Below are 24,689 nucleotides of genomic sequence, written 5' to 3' on the forward strand. Positions count from 1 at the left end.
GAGGGAGTGACCCTGGGAAGAGCCACATGGCAGTTTTCAGGTTGAAGATCCCACCCTGCTCAAAACACAAAACGAGAAGGTTTTGTTCTGTCCTAAAATGACTCAGCTGTTGGGGCAGTGGATGGGGAGTGGCTGAAATGAAGGTGGGCACAGCCAGGAGTGGGCACAGCTTCCCATCGGAGACAGGAGGCAGGAGCACGGCTTGGCTCAGGAAGGCTTTGCAGAGGAGAGGAATTCCGAAAGCTTGTTTTCTCTTGGGTTCTCTTGATTTTGAAGGTTGAGTTCCAATAGGGAAAATCCCCTGACAAATAAAACTTGACAGGAAACAAATGTGGCTGGATTTCATGGGATTTAGAACTGAAAAAGCCTTCAGAAGGCTCTGGGCCAGTTCACCTCATTTTTCAGATGAGGAAACTGAGTCCCAGAGAAGTTGCTGGTTGTAAGATTGGAAGTTGAGCGCCCCCCCCCCCCCCCCCCGGGACCTCCTGTGTCTTTGCTACACCCCCTGCTTTGGGGTGGAGTCCATTAGCATCCTTGTGCCCCTCTCTCTTAAAACAGGCTTAAAAAATATGTGCCCCCATCTTCTGTCACATAGGACAGTTGTTGGAAGTAATTGAATTTATCTATCTGAAAGCAGATACCTCTTTGAGTCCCAGTGGGTGGTGGACTTGGTGTCCGGGGAGATAGTCTCAGAATCAAATCCTGCCTTCCTCATTCATTAAGGCAAATGGTTTAAAGCCTCAGTCTCCACATCTGTAAAATTGGGATGTTGTTGAGTTGTTTTCAGTTGTGTCCAATTCTCCGTGACCCCATTTGGGGTTTTCTTGGCAGAGACACTGGAGCGTTTGCCATTTCCTTCTCCAGCTCATTTTACAAATGAGGAAACTGAAGCAAACAGGCTTAAATGACTTACCTAGGGTCACACAGCTACTAAATTTCTGAGGCTGGTTTTGAACTCAGGTCCTCCTGACTGTAGGGCACTCCATTCGCTGTGCCACCTGGCTACCCCAGATGTGGATGATTATACCTTTAATGTATACTGGCTTTGACACAGGGTTGTGATGAGGCCCAGATGAAGTCAGTTGAGCCCTTGAAAACCTGTAGAGCACTGGAGATTCCAGCTGTGATTAGGAATGCACGCTTCACTCTGAAGGCTCTCCCAACGGGTGGTGTGCTTACTTACTCTTTAGGAGGGGTAGGGAGAGCGGTGATGTAGGCTGGCACCTTCTCTGTACCTTAGTCTCAAAGGGGAGAGCCCAGTGAGGTTCATTGACTTATCGGGAATTGTCAGAGGCAAGACGGGAACAGGACTTTCTGGTTCAAAAGCCAACACTGGATGAGCTTGTTAGTCATTATGGTGAGAAATATCCAGAATGTTTCTCCTCCCCCTCCCCCTCCCTTGTCCCTCAGTAGCCTCAGGGTAGAATTCACTTTAGGCTCTAGGACTGGAAGAGACCATCAAGGTCATCTAGTATAATTTTGACCCTTATTTCACAGATGAGGAAACTGAGGCTCTGAGTCGACCATGGAAGTAACTTGAAGACCTGGGATTCCAACCCTGGTCTCTTCTGATCACTCAGGCCTCCCCGCTGTACCACATTCCCTTTGGCTTTAGGTGCTTTGTAGAGGACTTGATGCAAAGCATCCAGTCACTGTCCTCTGAGCTCTTCCTTCCTTCTTTCCTTCTTTATTTCTACATCTTCATTTCCCAGATTGTCCCTCTCCCCTCCCCCTCCCAGAGAATCTTTTAGAACAAAGAATTTAAAAGGAGGGGAAAGAAAGGTAGTTTCAGCAAAACTCACCCACTTACCTGCCAAGTCCAACAGTGTTTTGCAGTGCTCCATCCCCATTGCCTCCATAGAAGAGGGTGAGGTTCATTTACCCAGGGCCAAGATTGACCATGAATTAAAGAGGGTTTATTTTCATTTTTTGGTTTTGTTTCCATTCTGTTTACTTTTTGTAGTCTTGGTAAATGCTGGTTTCCTGGTTCTGCTTGCTTCAGCTCATGTAACTCTTCCCATGCTTCTCTGTATTCGCTGTGTTTCTCATTTTTCATAGCACTTCATTCTGTTTACGTGCCTCACGTTGGTTTGGCCATTTTCCAAATGATTGATCGGCATCTGCTTTGTTTCAAGTATTGTTGCCACAAAAAGTGCTGCTTTATGTTTGGGCGGACAGGGAGCCATTGTTTTTGTTCATGATCTCCTTGGTTTGTGCCTGGAAGTGAGAGCTGTGGATCAGGGAAGGTGGATGTTTTAGTTGCCTTTTTTTAAAAAACATGCTTAGAAACATGGTTGGACCAGTTCACAGCTCCACCAGTCATGCCCGACTGGTTGTTAGTTTGCTGGGTATGAAGTATAATCTCAGAATTGTTTTGGGTTTTTTTGTGGGCAGGCATTAGTGATCGGAGCTGCTTTATATGGTGAATAACTTATCCTTCTTTTGAGAACTGTTTGTTCATATGTTTTAACCAGTTCACCCACTGGGGAGTCTGCTAAATAAGGGGCCACATTAGATGAAGGCTAGGTTCCTTTCTGTCCTGTCTCAATAGTGATGAAGACACTCAGAGAGTTAAGTGGCCGTGGTAACATTTACATAGAATTATATATAGTTCCCATATTATAGTGTATATACATATCTACACATAAATAGCATGTAGTAAGGTTTACATATATTTTCATTTGATCAACAACCATATGAGATTGGTGCTGTATTATTATCCCCATTTTATGGACAACAGAACTGAGGCAGAGAAATTAAATGTCTTGCTGTGGCCATGTAACTGGTGCTGGGAGGGATTTGAAACCAGATATCTCTTGTATCTGTGCTGTATTCTATTTCTACTTTTGGGGGGGCTTGGGAGGAGAATCTCTGGGCCGCACAGCTAGTGAGTGTCCAAGGCTGGATTTGAACTTACATCCTCCTGGCCCCCCAGAGCCACTGTTCTGTATTTCTACTTTAAAAAGCCCCCAGAAATCCAGGCTTGAAAGTCAGGTGTTTGTACAGTCATTATTAAATAAATTAACTCTTGACTTATCTTTTAGAAGAAATTACTTTCATGCCTCCAGTCTCAGAACACAGAAAGTACTGCTTCCTGTTGTGATTCTCCTTTAGAGAAGGATGTGGGATGTCCTTTTGGGACTCTGAGGGGCCCCTGTTTTTCTGGAGAGAAAGTAGCCGATTTTGGGTCACCAAGGGCAGGGCTCATCAGAGGCACCATGTCTCAGATTTGGGACCAATTCCAGTTGGTTCGTTGTTTTGGGGGGGGTGGAGAGGTGCATTGTGGGGGGTGTGTGTGTCCGTTTCAGGAGGAAGAGGATGGGGAAATGGCCATGTGTAATGGGGAGAATAGGGCAGAGCTCGAGGCCTGCTGTCCTTTGACACCAGCATTCCAGAGATCTCTTAAAACCTACTTCCTCCAACTCATTTCCTGCAGGGCTTTGGGACTCCCCAGATGGGTTTCTGCCCATTAGGATGATGGTACAGGATCACAGACAGAAAGCTGGAGGGGGCATGGAAGGTCATTTTGTCCAACTCTCATTGTTTGAAAAAAAAAAAAGGTTAATTAATACCTTATTGTTTTCACATCATAGTATTTCAGAATGTAGCCTGCCCCCCTCTGCTTACCAAATGAGACTTTTTTATAACCCAAAAAAAAAAAAAGAAAAAAGAAAACAAGTTAATCCGAACTGATGAAGAGCTGCCACGTCTGAGTTTAGATGTGGCATTTAGTACCCACATGCCTCCTGCCCTCTACTTCCAGGCAGGGCAGACCTCCTCATTTAAAAGATGAGCTGACAAGGCTAGGGAGGGCAGGTGACTCTGACTGCCCAGGTTTTCTCCTTACAGAGCCAGCAGCCTTCCCACTATTCTGCATGGTAATAGGGTTTTTTGGTGGCAGGGCCCAGCCACCCCTGCTGGAGGGGCAGGGGCTCTAGAATACAACTGGGGACTTCCAGTTCACTATGTTATTAGCATTATATTTTCCTTGGGGATTCAGGGCAGCACCCCCCTGTCTCCAAGCAAGGGAGGGATGGGGGTGAGATGCATCCTCTGTATAATGGATACCAATAACCTTCTCCAGGTTCATTTGCCTTTTTCATTTTCCTTTTCTTAAAGAGTTAATTTGAACAGAGATGGTAACTAGCCTGGAGCTCCAGCTCCAGTCACTCCATTCTTCTCCCAGTATAGTTTAAACCATTGATCCCAGTTGTTTGTGTAGAACATGCACAGTTCAGAAAGCTCCGTGCTCCCCCCTCCCTCCTGGCCCTTCCTTTGAGGGGCAGAGGTGTTTGTCATCAGTGAGCAGTCAGGTTGCCAAACAGGATCAAGGAGTCATCGGGGAGGTCAGCCCTGGATCGCTCCTGGGGACAAGCCTGAATGATGCCTCACAGATCTCAAAGAAGCCCGTTCACCAGGCCTGCATGCCAGGCCTCCTCAGAAAGGCCTGGATCGACTGAGCTGCTGAGGCCCACTTGGGCAGCCCAGCATCCTCCCTCCGCCAGGCTGCTCTCTAAACACTCTCCAGCAACAGCTACAGCACCTTGGCAGAGTTAGATGAATTAGGATTCCGTGGTATATGCATGGCTTTGCTGCCTTGTCTGTGTGATGTCTTCCCTGCGAGCCCACGAGCTTATGGACGCGCAAGAGTGCTCTGTTATCAGAGGTGCCCCCACACCCACTCCATGACTTGTTCTGAAAAGTTGTTTGCACCATAGCTGAGTACTTTACAGTATGGTGTTTATCTGCATATATGTCCATAAATCCCCACTGGACGTTTACAGTAACTTCTTACAGGGATTTTGCCATGTTGCTTTTTCACAACTATAGGCATTTGTGGGATACGTCCCCTCAAATGCTCTTTGGAATCCTATCAGATGTGGGCTCTGCCCTGGTTACATTTTTATCCACCTTGCTTTTCGTGCCTTTGGGTACAGTTATAGCGTACCCTGGAAAGTTGGAAGATTCACTTATGAACCTGTTAGGCTCCCTGGGGGCAGGGGGATTGTCTTTTACCTTTCTTTGGGCCCCCAGTGCTTAGCACAGGGCTGGCACATAACCTCTCTGGGCCTCAGTTTTGTCATCTGTAAAATGAGGAAATTAGATTGAGGGGCTCCCTATGCCTTCTTGTGTCCTATGAAGAAAGTTGGAGAGACTGAGGACAGAGCAGGAGGAGGGAGTGGAGACTTCCTAATGGGCTTCATAGCTCTAGTCAAGCTATGAGACCAAGGCTGGATGACTGCTTGTCAGGAATGGTAGAAGGGATGCTCGGGCAAGTATGGATTGTAAGCAGTAGTCCCTGTGATTCTGGGGCTTTGCAAACATTTAAACCCTGTACCATTTTGGTCCTAACAACGTTGCAGTGCTTAAAGAAAAAAAAACTTTTCAGAAGATTTTTCAGTGCCAAGTGCGTTCACACTGCCCTCAATATTATTGACCATTGTGGGGGGATGAGAGGGAAGCAGGAGCTTGATAAATGGGACCATAAACCTTTGAGGATGTCAGATCATGCCACCCAGGCCACCATCTTGGCTGCTGCTCATAGACACCAAATTCTGCCTCTGTTACTAACTCTGTGTTCATGGGCTTCACTTAAAGTCTCTGGGCCCCATTTTCTTCATCTGAAAATAGAGACACTAATGCTCTGTTACTTAATTCCCTGGGAGTAGTGAAGGAAGGACTTTGGGAAGCTCATCTCCAAAAGACGATCCTCTCAGAGAATCAGGTTTGTAAGCAATCCAAAGGGCTTAGCCTGGTTTTAGGCTTACTGTCAAGGACTGAAAAATGAGGTAAACAGAGCATCATTAAGGGCTTATGTGCCTGGAAATAAAGGAGGTGGAAGGGAGGATGGTGGCTGATGGAAGGGAGGATGGTGGCTGGTGGAAGGGAGGATGGTGGCTGGTGGAAGGGAGGATGGTGGCTGATGGAAGGTCCTCACAGTACGTGAGTCCTGAGGGAAGGCTACCTAGGCGGTAGTCAGGTCCTTCATGGGAGACCAGAATGATTGGTTGTGGTGAGGGATAGACAACATGTCTGTGGCTCTAACTATGCATCAAATGCTGTGCTAAGCCCCTTACAATTAACTTATTGTCCTCACAGCAAGCATGGTATTCTCTCCTTTTTATAGATGAGGAAACTGAGGTTCAGTGACTTGCCAAGAGTCACACAGCTCGTTAAGTTTGAGGCTGGATTTGAACTGGCTTCAGGCTCAGCACTGTCCGTTACGGACAGTCGTCGCTGTATTGGATTCTTTGTGACACCATTGGGGGTTTTCTTGAGAAAGGTTTTGGAGTAGTTTTCCATTTCTTTCTCCAGCTCATTTTACAGATGAGGAAACTGAGGCAAACAGGGTGAAGTGACCAGCTCAGGGTTACACAGCTTGGAAGTGTCTGAGGCTGGATTTGAACTTGAGATGAGTCTTCCTGACAGGCACTCCCTCTACTGCACCACCTGTAAGATCTCATATCTCTCTGAATCCTTCTTAGAAGAAAACCTCGACCACATTTCACCCATGGAACAGTCCACTCAATCATAGGGATGATTCTAAGCAAGGCACAGCCCCTAATAGACAGATGGGTAGAACATTTATCAAGTGCCTGCCTTTGCCAGGCGCCGAACTAAGATGGAGGTCGTAAATAGAAACAAGCAGGGTCTGGGTACCAGTCGATGGCAACCTGGAGAGGCCGGGGAGGACATGGCCACCAAGCAGAGGGGTTGCCCTCTGACACCGAAGGGTGGCTTGGAAGGTTTCCGGCTGCCATCTTTGCTGCCTTTTAACCTCAGTGAACATTTCCCCAGTAGCAGGAGCTCAGGGAGAAAGGATATCAATAGTTCAGTCACTTTTCTAATGTCATTCCACATTGTTTGGCATGATCAGCTTTTCCCAGAATCCCTAGCGCCACCCAACATTTGTATCCTTGTCTTTGTGTTTTTGCAGCTCATTGCTTTAAGGCATTATTAATCATTATTAATTTCTAATTAATATTTTAATTATATTAGAGCTTTAATATGCCATGTTTATTTAATATGTAATTATATAACTGCATATATTGTAGACAATATGTAAATATAAGTTATATAATTTACATTATATTTAATATAATGATAGATAACAAAATTAAATTTTTAATTAAAATTAATTAATAACAATAGGTGATAATTAATGAGCATTCATTACTGAGCAGTTTTTTTAAGGGGGAAAATTGGAAATAAAATTGAATCTGCTTTGGGTTAGAGGATTTTCTTTCCCAAGTAGAAGAGACAAAGCTGAAAGAAAAAAGGATGGAATTGTCTTGTCACTGGACTTTTAAGGTACAAACAAGGCAGATGTTGATGACCTTCAACCTGTCCTAAAGAGGTGGCACTGCATGTGGCCTGCCAGCTGGGAAAGAGTCCTCCTGTGCAGTTGGGACCACTTAGCTCCCATGTGACCTAACTCCAGTGGGCCTCAGTTTCCTCATCTGTAAAGGGAGGATGTTGGGTCCTTCAGTTCTCTCTCCAGGACTCCATCTGCATCCATGCTCCCCTCTGACGACATTCTCTTCTCTCCATGTCTTGATCTAAACCTGTCAAGAGCCACCTGCTCTCTGCTTGTCCGGGTGGTACCACCTGAATTCAAATCCTTACTAGCTGTGTGATTCTGCGAAAGTCACCCAGCCTCCTTCCTCAGTTTCCTGAGTTAAAATGGAGAGAACAACACCTTAGTCTCTGTGTTGTGATAACATGTGAAGCCTAGGTGTGGTTGTTGTGGTAATCCAGAATTTAGAACCCAGCCTGTGGTTGGCCCAGATGATAGCCAAGTCATTCTGGATGAGTTTGGTGCGAGCAGTCCAACCCTCCCTTAGGACCTGGGATCAGCAGTGATTCTCTCTGGTCTCAAAAACTCAAGCTCCATCTGCCAGCTTCATCCCTTCTACCCATCCTGCCTCCTGGGGGCCTGGCCTTCCTGCCTCCAATTCCCATTAGCCCCTCATGCCTGGCCAGGTGTGCTCTGACAGCTGGGGCCCCTCTCCTTTTCTAGGCTGAAGAAGACCAGGCCCTTCCCTCCCCCAATTTAACCTGCCTCTAAATATCTCTTGGACCCCCAGATGTGAGCACACCAGGGAACCTTTCACTCAGGGTCATGGTGAAGCGCTTTCAGCCTTCTTCCCCATTGCTTCAAATTAAACCACGAAATCTGGACCATCCACCACAACCCAGCTTATCTTTAATTACCCTGTGTGGCCTTTGGCAAGTGATATAACCTCCTCTTGCCTCAGTTTCCATACCTGTAAAACAAGACAGTCTCTGATCTCCTATAACCCTAGTTCTGTGATCTTACACCCCAAAGTAGTCTCTGCTGTTAATATCAGTCTAAAAACCTTATTCTGGAAAGGGGTCCATGGGCTTCATGAGTCTGCCAGAGGGGCCTGTGACACCAAGACAGAGACTCAAGTCCCATTCCTCTCTCTGGGCTTTCCCTGGAGGGCTTTCCTCTCCACCTAGCCTCAGTTAGCCCACCCTTAGAGGTCAGCTCAGACTTCTCAGCTCTCTGAGACCCCTGAGTACTTCAGGCCAGCTGGATCTTTCATTCTTCATGTACCCCAGGGCTTAGCTGCTGTGTAGTCAGGAGGAGATCCGAGTTCAACTCCTACTACAGATGCTCAGCGGGGACCCTGGGCAGTTCATTTTATTTAGGTTTCAGTGCCCCCCTCTGTAAAAAGTGAATCACATCAGCACCTTCCTCACGAGTAAAGTTCAAACGAGATAATGGATGTAAAGTGCTTTCCTGAGTATGGTATAAATGTGAGTTATTATTACCACCTAGATTCTTAATATACTCTGTTTCATTTACTGTGTAAAGACCTGCATCCCGAGGTTACCTCTGTAGCCTTGGAGACATCACGGCTGCTTCTTTGATTTCTTTTTCCTCATCTGGAAGGCAAGTACTCTGGACAAGGCTCCCTGCCATCCTATAGCCTGGCATTCAGTGCTCTCTGTAGTGTCATTTAAGCACACCTGTTCCCAGGGATCGACCTCTTAATTGCCAGACCAGTCCTCATCCTCCTCGGTCCCTAGACCAGCCTTTGACACTGTTGATCCCCTCCTCCTCCTCCTCCTCTTTAGGTTTCTGGGACCCCCTGCTCCTGGTTCTTCTCCTACCTCTCTGACTGCCCCTATCAGCTCTCATCGCTGCTCATCTACTTAACCAGCCCTAACCCCCAACCACCTCTTAGATGTCCCAAGCTGACCTCACTCTGCATCCCTCCCTGTTACTGCTGGGGGTACCCTCAGCTTCACCACCTTGGTGCTCTGATTTTACAGGTCCTGGTGCCAGCCTACCTCCCCTCAGGCCTGGGCATCAGTCTGATGGAAGCAGGGAAGACCCTTCCTTCTACCTCCCACCATTCAGTAAATGTCGATGACTCCCTAGCTCCTCTAGGATGTTTGGCATTCAAAGCTCCCTCATGTTGGCCCCCCCCCCCCCCAAATCTACTGACCATGGCTTCTAAAAGACTGTGGCCTGGAATGCTCTCTCCTTAGGCCCCCATTCCCCCAGTTTTTCCCAGCTGTATCTTTGTGGTTCTTGTGTTTCCCCCATCAGTTCCCTGGCAGACACAGGTTGTGTTTGTCTTTCTTGGTATTTTCAGGGCTTAGCGCAGTGCTTGGTACATAGTAGGAGCTTTATAAGTGTTTCTTCACTCACTGACCAGTGGACTCCAGTCCCTCCCTCCAACTGCCAGAATGAATCCCTTTCCCCTCAAGGCTGGCTCAGATGCCAACCCCTCTAGGCCCTGCAGCTGGCTCATCAGGCACTGAGCACATTTTAACTTTGTGACCCCAAATACCTATACGGGGCCTCACCCAGGATAGACATGGTACTGTCAGGTTAATTCTGGACTGGAAGGCCTTGGGCTGGGCACTCCCGCACCCTTGGGACTTTGCTTGAGTCCCCAAGTCTTTGCACACTGATTTGGGTCGGAGGCAGTGAGACCAGATTTCTTACCTGGTCCCATGGAGCCGAAGCCATGCTGGCAGCCCTCTGGGGGTGTCTGCTTCATTTTCCTGCTGAGGGCGGGGTGCTTGTTTTTAAGAAGTGAAGGGAGACTCCAGCTAATTAACATTTCAAAGGTCTGCTCACCCCTAACCTTCCCCCCCAGCCTGGTTTTATCTGGATTGGGCAGTTTGGTCTTCTGTTCCCCCTGGGGGGTCCGTTTCCTGTATTTTGTCTCCTAGTCCCTTCTACATTCCCCAGTCTGCTGTCTCCCAGAGACTCTCTGAAACCCCAGCCCCTCTTTACTAGAGGGATTCATCGAGAGTACACCTTTCTTTAGATGGGGTTTTGCATTGCACCTGTGTACAGCACCTTTACATAGGTGGTGGATTGGACACCAAGGTGACTTGGAGTTGAGAAGATCAGAGAATGCTGCCTGGCTCCGTTGCTTACTATCTCATGTGCTCTGTGGGTAGAGAGGAGGGGAAACCTAGTTGGGTCTCATCGGCCTCCCTAAACCAGTTGGGTTACTAATGAGCTGCCATCGGAAGGGGCCCCTATCAGCCACTGATTCTCAGCATCATCCGGTGGGGTAGAGGCAGTTAGCTTCATTGTATAGATGAGGAACCTCAAGTCCAGAGAGGTTGAGACTTGGCCGGGATCATAGGCTAGGGACTGAGTGGCGGAGGTGGTCCTTCTTGCTCCCCCTCCCCCACGAGGGCCCCAACCTAGACTTGTAGGTTTCACTATGTGCCTCACCCTGTCTAGAAGCTGCTGTCCCACCTGGCCAAGGAGCAGAAGCCTGAAAACACCAATGCCCTCCCTCCCTCTCTTACCCTCCAGGGTTGCCACTATTTTTTGCAGCCTTTTGGGCTCCATGGCTTGTGTTTTTCTCTATTCTGGCCCAGGAAGGAGGAGGGCTGGCCTTGTGCAGGCCGGATCTTTAGCTTTGGTGAGAAAGGGATCTAAAATAACCCTCCCCTTAAAGGGAGGGCCTGGAGGGAGCTGGAGAAACCCTTCCCCTGGAATTGCCTGGGATTAGGAGCTAATCTGGCCCAAGGAAGGGGATTGAAAAAGGTAAATATTTTGTTTGCTTTTTCTGCCAGCTTGATTTACATTAGTAATATCTGGTGAGTTTTGATGATCAATCCCTCTCGTAGAATAAAGCCGCCCCCCCATTTTTAGTGGGGAGGAGAGGCAGATGATGGCAATAACATACATTTTTAGGCCCTGGGATTCCACTCAGTGCTGTTTTAAGTGTTTAAGTGGCCTGACTTGACTAATGGAAAACACCATTCAATTAGTTTTAACACTAATACTTGGTGGTCATAGAGGAGGATGGGTTAAAATGTGAAGCCGTTGCGGCGGTGCTGGGGGGGCTCCTGCCATTAGATGTGCCAGGAGGGCAGCACAGTGACTCTTTTCTCTTGAGTGATCCTTCCCTTCCTGCCTCTGGTCATTCTGTTCACCAATCTACTTGCTAGATCCTAGATTTAGAGCAAGAAGGGCCCTCTCTGGCCATCAGCTCCAAAACCCTTCATTCCACAGCTAGAGAAACTGAGACCCAAAGGCACTAAGGGATTTTGCCCAAGCTTAAGGGCAGTGAGGTGGCTTAGAGTCAGGAAGACTCATCTGGGATACTTATTAGTTGTATGACCTTGGGTAAGTCACTTCACCCTGTTTGCCTTGGTTTCCTCACCTGTAAAATGAGCTGGAGAAGGAAATGGCAAGCCATTCCTGTATCCTTGCCAAGAATACCCCAAGTGGGTCACTAAGAGTCAGACATGACTGGAAATGACTGTACAAAAAAGTGACCTTACCTCCACAGCCAGCAAACCCAGGTGTAGACTCCAAGGTCTCAGACTAAGAACATGCCCTTAGAAAGCATGTGGTCCGACCCTCCTATTTTACAGATGAGGAGACTGAGGATACATAGTGAACCAGTGCTCATAGGTGGGTTTTGAGCCTAGCTCTTCTGAAGTCCACGAGCAGCATTCTGTCCAGACTTGCTGGCTGCCTTCTTTTGACTCCAAACCCAGAGCTGGTACCAAGCTGGCCAGTTATATCTTTACGTTTCCCTCCAGAGGGCATGAATATTTAATAAACCAGATCCAAATTTGGAGTCCGTATGTGATATTCACTAGCATTTAATAAGCCTTCCCTGTGTGTTTTGGAGACAAAAGCAAAGTTTATTAACAGCTTCCTTTGTAAGTATTAAAGAAAAATCTTGTCTGGTGATTTTAGTGTTTTTTAGTAGAAAATTAGTAGAAAAATACAAAATAGTTTTATAGCAATTTAATAAACTTTAATTTCCATTTTAAATGCTCTTAATAATTTAGAACTTTAAAATAGTACATTTTCGATAATTTAAGTACTTAAAAAATAAGAATGGGGGGGTTAGCAGGGAACATCCATGTCCCTATCCCAGGTGGGAGGTGGGGGACCCTTGGATTCCACAGCTGGTTTTTGGGGCCCTTTGCTGCATCCACCTGCCCGTCCATTCACCCTCAGCAGGCCCGCCTGGTTCACACAGGCAACTGAAAACCACACTGGCTACTTAGTGCTTTCAGATGCACAATGTTTCCCACTGTTTTAAGAAGAGGAGTTCTAAGTTACCCAGCCCACCTACAAAGTTGCAGGGCAGCTCTTTGGAGGAGAGCCCCCCACAAGGAGCAGGAAAACACAGACAGAAGAGATTGGATTCATATCTCACTCCCGGAGTCTTGGCCGGAGACAAAGGGCAGTCTGTGCGTCCGGGAGGGGACCTCCTTTTTATATCTGTTGAAATCTAGATCTTTACAGGGATGGCGATCTGAGTCCTAGGACAAATTTTTCCTTATTTGCCCCCTAGAAAATGCATGGAGCGCTTATTAGGACTGTAGAGGTCAGGTCTGGCCCTTCAGAGCAGCTGGGAAACCAGTGATCCCTCACTGCTTGGAGTGACCTTTGGCTCCCTGCTGGGCTGTCACCAGGGCCCCAGTTTTCATTTTCTAAAAGAGTTGTCCAGTTGAGATCCTCTTAGATGCTGTGGGCTAGGTTGCTGCTTGGAGAACAGGGCAAGAGAAACTCCAGCCTGATGGGAAGGCATCAGGGAAACCGAGGGAGAGTTTTTAATCCTTGTGCATTTTAATTAAGAGGTACAGGTGATCTGTCTTCTCCCAAGACCACGCTGGGACTGCCTCCTCAGAAAGACACCTCCAAGCCATCCACTCCTTTCCTCCATCAGCACTGGGCCTTGTCATTGTGTTAATTTAGGCTGTGCTATGGAATTTGCTTCCTTCTAGGAGAAAGGAAGGTCCCTAAGGTCCAGCCCTGTTTGTTTTTTGTTAATCTGACCCCAGGATTGGCACAGTACCTAACCATGCCTTGTATATCCTGGGCACTTAATAAAAGCACATTCACTTGAATTGAATTTATTATTGAGGAATTGAAACCATCCCATTGGTTAGCTGCTGTCCTAAGCATCAAGTGACCCCCTTACTGATAGAAGCTTAGGTTCTGAGGGGTCGGTCTTTGGTTGGCTTGACACACCAACCCTTAATGCATCCCCCTCCCCCTTGTGCATTCAGAGATGCTTTGGTTACGTGACCAGTGGCAGGGAGAGAACTAGGGTGGTACAGATTGGGGCCACTCTCTGCTGGCTACCAGCTGCCAGAGTCCAGGGCTAACCTGGCTCCATGCGAGCAAGTTTATCAAAGCCACATTAGGACTGACTTACAATCTCCTTTTTTTGTCTATTTTTTCTACAGTAATAGCAAACATTTATATAGCGCCTGCTGTGTATAAGGCACCATGATAAGCGCTTTACAAATTTCTCAAATGATCCTCTTGACCACCTGGAAGGTGCTGTTATAATCCCCATTTTACAGTTGAGGAAACTGAGGCAGAGAGGTTGACTTGTCCAAGGTAATAGAACTCATAAGCGTCTGGGATTGGAATTGGAGTCTTGGTGTTAGACTCCAAGCCTTACACCCTTCTTTCTGGTTGGAACTGGATTTAATTGATTCTTGCTGGGAAAATTGATGTTATTTTCAGGTCATTTACGACCGTAGGTAGTGTGGTGTGATGGAAGGAACGTTGCATTTGGAGCCCTTTGGTTTGAACCTGGGTTCAAGTGCCCCTTCAAATCCTTCGAATTGCTGTCTTAGGTACCATCTCATTGAGCTTGTGGGCCACTAGAACCTCCCCTGTTGTCTGCAGTTGAATCCTTTAGCCATGCCTCCCAATCTTGTACTGGAGCCCACTTTTTGGAGTCCATGTCTGACCAGGCAGGGATTAGCCAGCCAGGTGATGCTCTCTCCATTGTCTGGCTTGGGCCTTATCAAAGGCTTGTTTCCAAACTCTGGGTGATGCCCCAGCATTCCCATCTTCCCCAAAGAGAGTTGGGGAAGTCTTTAGCTGCATGTGAACCTGTTGGCTCTTCCCTTGGGGGGTGGGGGGCTGCTCTGCCCTCCCCCTCCATGGGAGGCTGACTCACCTCTTATTCTAGGGACTCTCATCCGTGTACAAATTATTGACGTTGGGGTTCCTTTCAGGCTGAGAATCTGTGTTTTCTGGCTCTCCCAAAGCAGCATGATGATCCAGTAGAGAGGCTGGGGAGGTGGGGTCTAGTTCTAATTCTAGAGGAGAGTAAACCTTTATTCCTTCTTTCCATGTGCTAAGCACTGGGCTCAGCCCCCCAAGGGCCTTGCCTTCCAGAAGCTTACATTGGGTTAGTGGAAGACCACCGGTATCTGGGAATGGCTGCCAGGGCCTGGTGTTCTGGTGTGGAAAGTCACAGGGTGGAGGGAGGAGCCACTGGGGCATCTAACCTCCAGAGCAGCTGGAGTAGGATTAATGAGGGTGGGGCAAAGGTGTCTTGATGGGGGGAGAAAGACAAAGATACAGGAAATAATTGTTGAAAAATACATGAAGAGAGGAAGGGGCGAGGCCATAGAGGTGGCCAAAGGTTTGGGTGGAGGAGGAAGGCCTTGAAGAGCCTTGAAGAATCAGTAGGATTTGGATGGATCAACTTTTGTCTGTGTTCAAGGATTACCCTGACTAAAGTTGGATATTGTGGGTGGGGTGGGGGGCAAACATTTATGTAGCACCTACTATGTGCACTATGGTAAGTGTCTTTTACACCTTTCATTTCATTCGATGTGGTAGGAAATAGGGAGATTGGCTGTTGCCTGAAAGTGTTCATAGGTTTGGGTTTCAAGCACATGTTGGGAAGGGGGAAAGGAAAGTCCACCACATCTGACACTCTCTATGTGGTTATGGGCAAGTCATGTTAACCCATATAAAATGGGGCTAGTCACACCTGTGGCAGCTTCCATAGCTCCACTGTGAGGCTCAGATGCAGCTCTAGCTAGAAACTGGCTCTTTGTGATCCCTAAAGGGCTGGATGTGAGAATGAGGCAAGTTATTGTTCAAAGAGGACAGTGTTATTTGGGCTGCAGACTTCTGGGTAGGGATCTAGTCCAGGATTCTTAATCTGGGGCTCCAGAAATCTGTTGTTGTTTTTAAATTTTGATCATTGTTAATATATCTCAGTATATCTGTTTTCCTTTGTAATTCTCCATATTTATTTTGTGCATTTAAGAAAAATTCTGAAAGGGGGTTCAGGACTCGAGGTTAAGAGCCTGTGCTAACTCCTTTTTTCCCCCTTGATTTGGCTTTTGTCGATCAGCTTTTGTCCTCCAAACACCTTTCCTGTTCTGGTCTTTAGTATAAGTCTACCCCCCCCAATCATCTACATCTGGAAGAAATCCCCAGACCTTCAGTTAGGATAATTAGATAAGCAGGTCCCGCAGGAAGATCCATTTGCCTGGCCTGGGCCAGCCTCACTGCCTCCAACCTCTGGGGCACCCCCTAATATTCCCCTCTGCCTCTTTGCCAGCTCCTAACTTCTGTTGGACCTGTGGGGTGCCCTTTCTCAGCAGCAAACATCTGGCTTCACTTTGGTTGCCCTCTCTCTGGCCTTGGGATTATTATTTCCATCTTCTACATTGGCATGAGTCTTGCCTCGCCAGCTCTGCTGTAAGGGCCTTGAAGGTGGGCACCTCCTCTGCATCTATGTTACAGCCTTGGGGGTTCCCTTGGGTGCTGTCGAAAGGAAGAGCAAAAGAGTCTGGGGTGTCTTAGCAATAAAAATAACCTTTGCCTCGTATAAACTTGGTGTTTCTGTCTCTGTGTCTCTGTCTCTATGTCTCTCTCTGTCTATCTCTCTCTGTCTCTGTCTTTGTCTCTCTCTCTCTCTGTGTCTCTCTGTGTCTCTCTCTGTCCCTCTCTCTCTCTGTCTCTCTCTCTCTCTCTCTCTCCATCCTTCCCTCCCTCCCATTACTCATCTCCCTTGTCTCTGACTCAGTAGTTCGTCTGGTTATCTTCCCAAGGCTGCCTTTTTGTTGGTCTTGTCTGTACCCACTCAGGGGCACTGATGTCAACTTCAAGGGGGGGGCACCCATCGAGATAGAAGGATCCCTGTGGACTGCATATTGACTTCATTTTAAAATGTCATGCTGTATTTTTATGTGTCTTATTAAATATTTCCTGATTCTATTTTCATCTGGTTTGGGGAGCAGGGTGTGTATATGTAGGCGGGGGGGTGCGGGCGGCGGTGTGTTTGACTGTCCCACTGCTCCCTTGGCATCCCCAGTACTTGACACAGTAAGCGCCTCCTAAGTACTAGTTGACAGGACTTTGGCTGGACCTCTGAGGGCCCAGGGCTGGCTGTGTGCTCCACTGGGCTGCAGATGTGCGTTAGGATCAGCGTTCACCTACTAAGGGCCTAGGATGGCACCTCAGGCCCTGTGGACAAAGCAGAGTCCCGGAGGGCCAGGCTATTTATTGTATATTTTATAGGGAAAAGAAACAAGCTTTTATTAAGTGTCTCCAGTGTGCCGGGCACTGTGGCACATGTTTTACAGATATTTATTTAGAGCAGATATTTAGAAAAGCCTGGGTGCTCGTGCTTCCCCTTTCAGACCCTCTATTGCTTTACTTTCATTCCAGTACTCAATCCTGTAGGGGTTAGTCAGACATAGGGAACCAGGTACTCGGGTTTAACTGGGAGGACTGCAGAGGGAAAGCCCTGAAAATAGCCTTGCCCCCAGGGAGCTCACCTTCTCCCTGTACTCCAAAACTGAGGTAACTTTTGGGGGGGGGGGCAGATGTCAGGAAAGCCCTCTTGTGGGAGGTGTTATGTGAACTCTCTCTGAAAGAAGCTAAGTTTTCTAAGTGATAGAAGGAAGAAGGGAGAACATTGCAGTTGCAGGGGTGGGGGGAGGCACAGCCTGAGCAAAGGCCTGGAGAATGGAGATTCCTGGGTGAGGAATTCCTCAGAGATTAACTGGCCTGTGGAGTTCGGCAAGGAAGAGTCCCCTGGAGTAAGGCTGAAAAGTCAGCTTTGAGAGTGAGATTGTGAGGGACCTCAGTGCTTCTGGAGGAGGTTAGATTAGATCCTCAGAGCTAGAGGAGCCACTGGGCTATTTCTCATCCACTATCCCACTTGAGCCTCATGACAACTCTGGGAAGTAGATTCTATAGGTATCATTACTTCCATTTTGCAGATGAGACAACTGAGGCTCACAGGTCCTGCACAGATAATAAAGGCCAACACATCCTCCACTGTGCTGCAGGCTGGGAAAACAGATTTCCCTCCTTGCCTGCCCTTTATTTTTATAGAGGTTAAAACTGAGTCCTACATCAAGTAGAATTGGGAACCCAGAGGCTTGACCACCAGGCACAAAGGGTAGTGGCAGTGGTCGTGTGGTGGGCGACGTGGTGGGCAGTGGTCGTGTGGTGGTGGCCATAGTGGAGGTGGTAAAGACACTGATGCAGAATTTTTAGCTTTGCTTTCACTTTCTAGTTCCCACGTGAACAAGTCAACAGTCATTTCTTAATGGCACCAAGCGTTTCCAGGCATTGGTTTCTGAAGCTCTGCTGGAGATACAGAGGAAGACTGTCAGAGTCCCTGCCCTCAAGGAGCTCATGGTCTAACCGACAATACACGAATAGCATTGTCTTAACATGCTTCAGACTGGCCTTGGGAAGCTTCCGTCATGGGGAGAAATGCTGTGAATTTTAGATTTTAAAGGAGGCCCACAAAGGCCATGCACCACTGAATTACTGTTAATTCCCAAGACCCCACATATTAATTAAATGAATTGGAAGAGTGCCTCACAGCATTTCTGTCCTCAGGAGAACATGTAAGGAAATATTTTAAAGCGAGTGAATGATCGGATCTGGCTTCTTTAGCACAGGCTAGATTTTGGAGTCAAAGGATCGCAGTGCATATCCTGACTTGTACTATCTGTGTGACATTGGGCACATCACTGGGCCTCAGTTTCCTCATCTGTAAAATGAGGATTAGGTAGAAAATTGAGAAGCCTTTCAGCTCTGGACTCCACATTTCTGTTTTTTTTTTCTGCAATGGGTGGCACCTTTATTTGGAATTCTTTTAGGGGAATGAACTGAAACCTGAGGAAGATCAATTTTCCCATATTTCTCATGACCAAATTCTTTAGTTCTTTTTGTTGAAGGAGCTAAGTAATTAGTCTGTATGTATTCATGGACATTTTTTTCTTTTTAAATAATACATAATTTTTTCTCCAATTACATATAAAAACTTAATTCATTTTTTTTAAAGTTTTGAGTTCTAGATTCTCTCCCTCCTTCCTTCCCCTTTCTTCTTTCTGAGACTGACATTTCCAGAATAGTCAATAGTAGAAGAAAACTTGGAAAGAAGAAGTATGCTTTGGTCTGTATTCAGACAATATCAGTTTTTTCTCTGGATATGGATAGTATTTTTCAGCATGAGTCTTTTAGAGAGTCATCATTATAGTGCTGAGAATAGCTACGTTATTCACAGTTGACCATACAATGTTACTGTTACTGTGTACAATGTTCTCCTGGTTCTGCCAATTTCACTTTGTATCAGTTCGTGTAAGTCTAGGATTTTCTGAAATTAACATGCTCGTCATTTCCAGTAGTATTCTACCACACTCGAACCACATCTTATTTTTTTTTTATTAAATTATTTTATTTGTTTTCAGTGTTCTACAATCACTTCCACATATCTTAGATTTTTTCCTCCTCCCTCCCCCTCTTCCTTCTTACTCACCCCCTGAGATGGTGTACAATCTTATATAGGTTCTACACATAGGAAATCCTATTAAATATATTTTCACCTTAGTCATGTTGCATAGAAGAATTAAAATGAATGGGAGAAACCATAAAACAAAACATAATACAAAAGAAAATGGTCTGCTTCTATCTGCAATCCACTTCCATAATTCTTTCTCTGGATGTGGAAGGTGTTTTGCCTCAGGAGTCCGTTGGGAATTTTTTAAGTCCTTGCATTGCAATGGAGTACTAAGTCTACCAGAAAAATTCCTCACACACTGTGGTTGTTGCTGTGCACAAAGTTCTCCTGGTTCTGCTCCTTTCACTTGGCATCAGTTTCATATAAGTCTTTCCAGGCCTCTCTGAAGTTCTCCTGTTCATCATTTCTTCTTGTAGTACAGTAGTATTCCATTACATTCATATACCACAACTTGTTCAGTCATTCCCCAGTGGATGGGCATCCCCTTAATTTCCAGTTCTTGGCCACCACAAAAAGTTGCTATAAATATTTTTGTGCATGTGGGACCCTTTCCCATTTCTTTGATGTCTTTGGGATACAGTCCTAGAGGTGATATTAGCTGTCATACCACATCTTATTCAGCCATCGGTTAGGGATGGGCATGCCCTCCATTTCTGATTCTTAGCCACCATAAAAAGAGCTGATTTCATACACACACACACACACGCATATACATACATATATATTTATAGATATAATGTTCTTTTTACATATATATAAATGTCCTTTTCTCCATGAACATTGCTGTTTGTACCTACCAACTTCCTCAGCATTTTATTGGTGTACTAGAGAGAGAGGGTGTGTGTATGTGTGTTTCCTGGCAAAAAGACATTGTGCCTTTTGACAGATTTTTTTACAAGATTAATTGTCTAAAAATAACTCTTCAATGATCTTCTGCCTCTGATGAGATCAGTTAAGGCAACCATCGGTTCTCAAACTGAAGTTAATAACAGACATACCCACTGATTTACTGCCACTTCAGAAGATGTTTTCATAAATGTGAACCCCACGTGCACGTGGATGACACGGTGTGTCCATTTTCTCAATCAGCCATCCTGCTAGAATTTATGAGTAAGTTAGGTGTGTCCAGGACAGTGGAGTTGGTTTGGGGTCACACTTCCCCTGCAGAGGGCGAGAAGATGATAGGGGAGGGAAGGTGAGCCAGGCTGGGAACCAAGGTAGTCAACATCCAGGGCAGAACCTGCTTTTTGAAGGTTTTAAAAAGTTTGATTTCCTTTTTTCCCTGGGGGCCTTTTTGTACCCCAATCCTTTCCCCATAAACCCCTCTATCCTGGTCACAGAAACGCCATGGTCTGATGGCACTCCCCTTCTCTGGTCCCCAGTGCCACCTGTGCTTAGCCGAGGGACATGTCTGTTGTCCTCAGTTTCCCTGAGAGGAGGTGGATTATTGCAGTTAGATACACAGTCTGAGAGTCAGCATGAATATTGTTCTGTCCTGTCTTGGCTTGCATCATTTTGTGTACATCTTCCCACATTTCTAGGAATTTCTAACCCTGTTCATTTGTTACTGAGCAGTAATACTGTGTTACGTTCCCATACTGCACTTTGGTCGGCCATTCCCTGAACTGATGGGTTCCAGGTTTCTGTCACCACAGAGAGCTGGACTATAAATATTTGAGCATATGTGGGACTTTCCTGCCTGTCTTTGGCCTCCTTGTGTTGTGTGCCCAGAAATAGGATTTCTGGATCAAAGGTAGTCCGTTTTCTAACACAGTTGCACATCGTTTTCCAGGCACGTGGTTGGACCCAATGCCCAGCTGCACCGATACGGTATTAGTGTGCCTGTCTTCCTGCCAGCCTTCCAGCATCACTTTGGGATGTTTGAGGCTACAGACAGAATTGTCGCAGTTTGCATTTTTCTCATTAGTGATTTGGAACAGTTATTCACGCGGCTAATGGCTTGTAGTTCTACTTTTGCAAACTGTCCGTAAGATTTGACATCTTAGGGATTGGAGCCCTTATTTCTGTTCATTTATTTACATCCCTTCAAAACGACCTCCCCATGCAAAAAATGGGCCCACTCTCCCAGTACAAAGAGACCCCAGAGATGCCCTCTGCATTCCATAGCCTTTGTCTGTGACTTGGTTTGGGGAAATTTGGGGAAAAGAAGAAAGGTGGGTGGGAGCTTAAGCCAGGCAGGGAGGCCAGGAGTAGTGGCCAGTGACCATGCGGGGATCGTCATTCACTCAGGTCAGAGTTTAACCCCAGGGTCCATTCATCAGCTACTGGCTGATTGTTGCTGGATCCCAAGGGAAGGTCCTAAACATCTGCCCAGCCCCTACCTCCCTTTGAAAGTAACCAGGACTCTTCCCCCTAAAAAAGAGGGGGAAGCTGAGCCAGACCCAGGAATTCCTGCTGTTGTCAGATGTTTTTCCTGAAGTCATCAGGTTGACGGCTTGCCCGTCACTATTTCTTGTTGCTTGAGTTGTGAAATGGCAGCGGCCAAGAGACATGGGCCGCTGCCTCCTCCTCGCCCAGGCCCAGTGAGGAAGCAGGTTTTGTTGGACTTTCTTCCCAATGCTCTGTGGCAGATCAAAGATGGACAGTACCGAGGGCTAACCTTGGCCTAGATTGTTCTGTGGTCATCTTTGGAAAAAATGGGAGGGAGGACATTGGGGGATAAGGGCTGGTGTGATGGGCTAAGTTATAGACTGTCATAGGAAATATATTTATAGTAAATTCCTTGACCCTGGAAATCGAAAATGAAAGCGTTTGGGGAGTTTCGCCCATTCTGAACTATAAATGAAGAACCTACAAACTCTCCCCCCACCCCAAACATTATTGTATTTCTTTTCCCTTCTGTTCTTTTTTTCTTTTGCAAATTTAGAAAAACTTTTATTGATGTTTTCATCTTTTTTGAGGGAGGGGGAAACAGGGCTGGGGTTGGCAGTATCCACTGGCCTACCTTCTCTCCCTCCAAGTATGAGGCTTCCCTTCTAATAAATATGTGTAGACCAGAAAAATGAGCGAGCCCATTGGCCAGGTCTGCTAATGGCCCACCTCATTTGTGCCTCGGTTTTCCTCATCTGTCTGCAGTGGAGGAGATGGTTGCTTCTTCATTCTTTTGAGGTCCTAATTGGGTTGCTGAGTTCTGAGTTCTGACGGCTTTTTCTCTCATGTTGTCTGGCACATAGTAGGTGCTTAATACGTTTATTGAATTACATTGAATTGAATGTTACTATTGTGGTCATCCCATTCTGCTTATTTAATTCTGGATCAGTTCAAACAGATCCCTCCATATTTTTCTGACTCCATAACTTTTATTTGCAATAGCATCATAAAATCCCACTTCCTATACTCCCAGTTGTTCAGACATCCCCTAGTTGTTGGGCATCAGTTCTGTATCTGCTGCCTTGAATATTCTGTGGGCATGAGACCTTTCCCTGTATCCTTGACTGGTTGATGTGGCACGTGCCATTGTATTTTCCCAACCTCTTTCTCTCAGAGGTGGTAGAGTGCTGAGTGATCGGGGTGGTGGGGACAGCCTGGAATTCAAGAATCTTCACTCCTTCCTCCTCACAGACTATAACCGCATTACAAGGAGTAATTAGCCAGATGTCCCAGAACGGGGATCTGTTGCAGGAGTCGTGGTGGGAATTGAAGGGTCACACAGAGGAGACCTTGGGGATGTCTTGTCCCAACTCTCCTGTTTGGAAAACGAGGAGCCTGGGCCACAGAGTGACTTAACTGAGCACCCAGAGCTTGGATCCCAGTCGGTATCTTTGGGCTCCCCACTTCAGTGCTTGCTCACTCTACTTGCCAAAGTGGAAGATGCTTAATTTTGGCTGGTTCCTGTGCATGGTCAACGCTGTGATTTCAGTTCTCCTTGGAATTTTTGAAAAATTACCATTTTCTTAGATTTAGATTTAGAATGAGAAGGGACTTTGAGAAGCTCTGATTTTCCAGTAGAGGTGACTTACCCTGAGTCATGCTGGCAGGAGATGTCAGAGGTGGGAGGGGAACGGGCAGTCTCATCGGCTCCAGGTCTGGGCTGAATTGTATTTTGGCCGCTCCCCAATTTTTTGTGGTTGTTGTAGGATTATGGTAGTGTTCCCCAGGAGTTTTCCTCAGCTGGGAGAGTGCGCATGGGAGGCTTGCATCGTGGGTACGTCCTGTCTGTGTCTGCTGGATATTGGTGCCACTTGGTAGCTGTCCTGGGACAAGTCATTCCTTACTGTTTATGAAGGACCTACTGTGTGCCCAGGGAGTGCTTCCTTTCCATTAGGGGAAACGATGTTTATACAGAGAAGGAAATTATTTGGGGGAGGGGGAATTAGCACCCAGAAGTGAGAAGAAAGAAATGGCTGAAAGGAGCCTTGAAGGGAGCTGGAATTCTTAGGACTGGGAGAAGGAGCCTTCGATTGATTTGGCTGGAACACGTGAGGGGTGAGAAAGTGAAATTGGCCAAGATCTTGGAGCCCGATGGGGACCGGCTTTCAGTGCTCATCAGAAGGTGTTTACCGGGAAGGAAATTCTGTTTCTTTCCAAGACGATTTGCCATGATTGTGCTCGTGCTCCAATAGAGAGCAGAGCCGGGGCATTGGGGTCAGAGAGACCCCACCTCCATCCATGCTCTGTTCATTACCTACTTTGTGACCCTGGGCCAGGCATTTCCTTGGGAGGCCTCAGTTTTCTTCTTTGTAAAAGGAGGAAGCGGGCCTCAACCTGCCCAGTGCCAGTGTGGATAGAGCACTGGAGTCTCAAAGGCTTGAGTTTGAATTCTTCTGCAGACACTGACTTAGTGGTGTGATCCTGAGTAATAAGTCACCGCTCCTCCCTGCCTCAGTTTCCTCCTCTGTAAAATGGGGATAAGAATAATTGCTGCTTCCCCTGGTTGCTGGGAGGACCACAACAGATACTCTAGCTGTCATCTATCTGATTTTCTTTGGCCCGTATCTGATACAGAGACCTGGTGAGCAGGGCCAGGTCCCAAGGGGTGAGAGCAGCAGAGTTGTATCCTAAACTGCCCCTCCACCAGCAGCTTCCAAGGAGGCTGTTCTGTGTTTGAGGGAGAGGAAATAGGAGAAGCCTGCTCAGGTATTGTCTTCTGGCTGAGGAGAACCGAGCTAATCTTCGGATAGGGCCGCCCTCCTGTGGGTGTGTGATCTTCCTTCCTGTGGGTGGATGGCAAGGGGAGTGAAGGCGCTTTGAGGGGGGCCTGAGGATTCGGATTTGCCAGGTGGGTGCTGGATGAGGCAGAGGAGCCTGAGTGTGTTTTCAGCAAGGTTATGAGCGCTGTTCCAAGTTCCAGATGGCCCCGGGCTTGCTGTTTTGCTTTTAAAGACATAAGTCTGTAAAATGATCTGCTCACTCCTTTGGGGACCTCGGTCTGCGTGGGGGGGGGGGGGGGCCAGAGTGGCGCTTCCCAGCCTACCATCAGTGAGCGTGGTTTTTATGTATTTTAACAACTGTCTTTGATAGAATTGATTTTCTTTGTGAAGCTATGTGTTAAATTTTATGCACTTTAAAACTGTCATTAGGAGGAGAGGCCAGGGGAATTGGTGACCCCTAGAAGGTTCAGGACCCCTGAACCAGAGTCTCCCTAAGATGCCTTCCACCTTTAACTCTGGG

The 24,689-nt window shown here is 46.8% G+C and overlaps 1 protein-coding gene across 1 annotated transcript in view; it reads left to right on the forward strand.

Moving 5' to 3' along the window:
* TRIM71 (tripartite motif containing 71) overlaps window positions 1-24,689 on the forward strand; it is an 83,839-nt gene that overhangs the window by 44,498 nt on the left and 14,652 nt on the right. The window lies entirely within an intron of this gene.

The sequence above is a fragment of the Notamacropus eugenii genome, chromosome 3, assembly GCF_028372415.1.
Source record: "Notamacropus eugenii isolate mMacEug1 chromosome 3, mMacEug1.pri_v2, whole genome shotgun sequence".
Classification (NCBI taxonomy): domain Eukaryota; kingdom Metazoa; phylum Chordata; class Mammalia; order Diprotodontia; family Macropodidae; genus Notamacropus; species Notamacropus eugenii.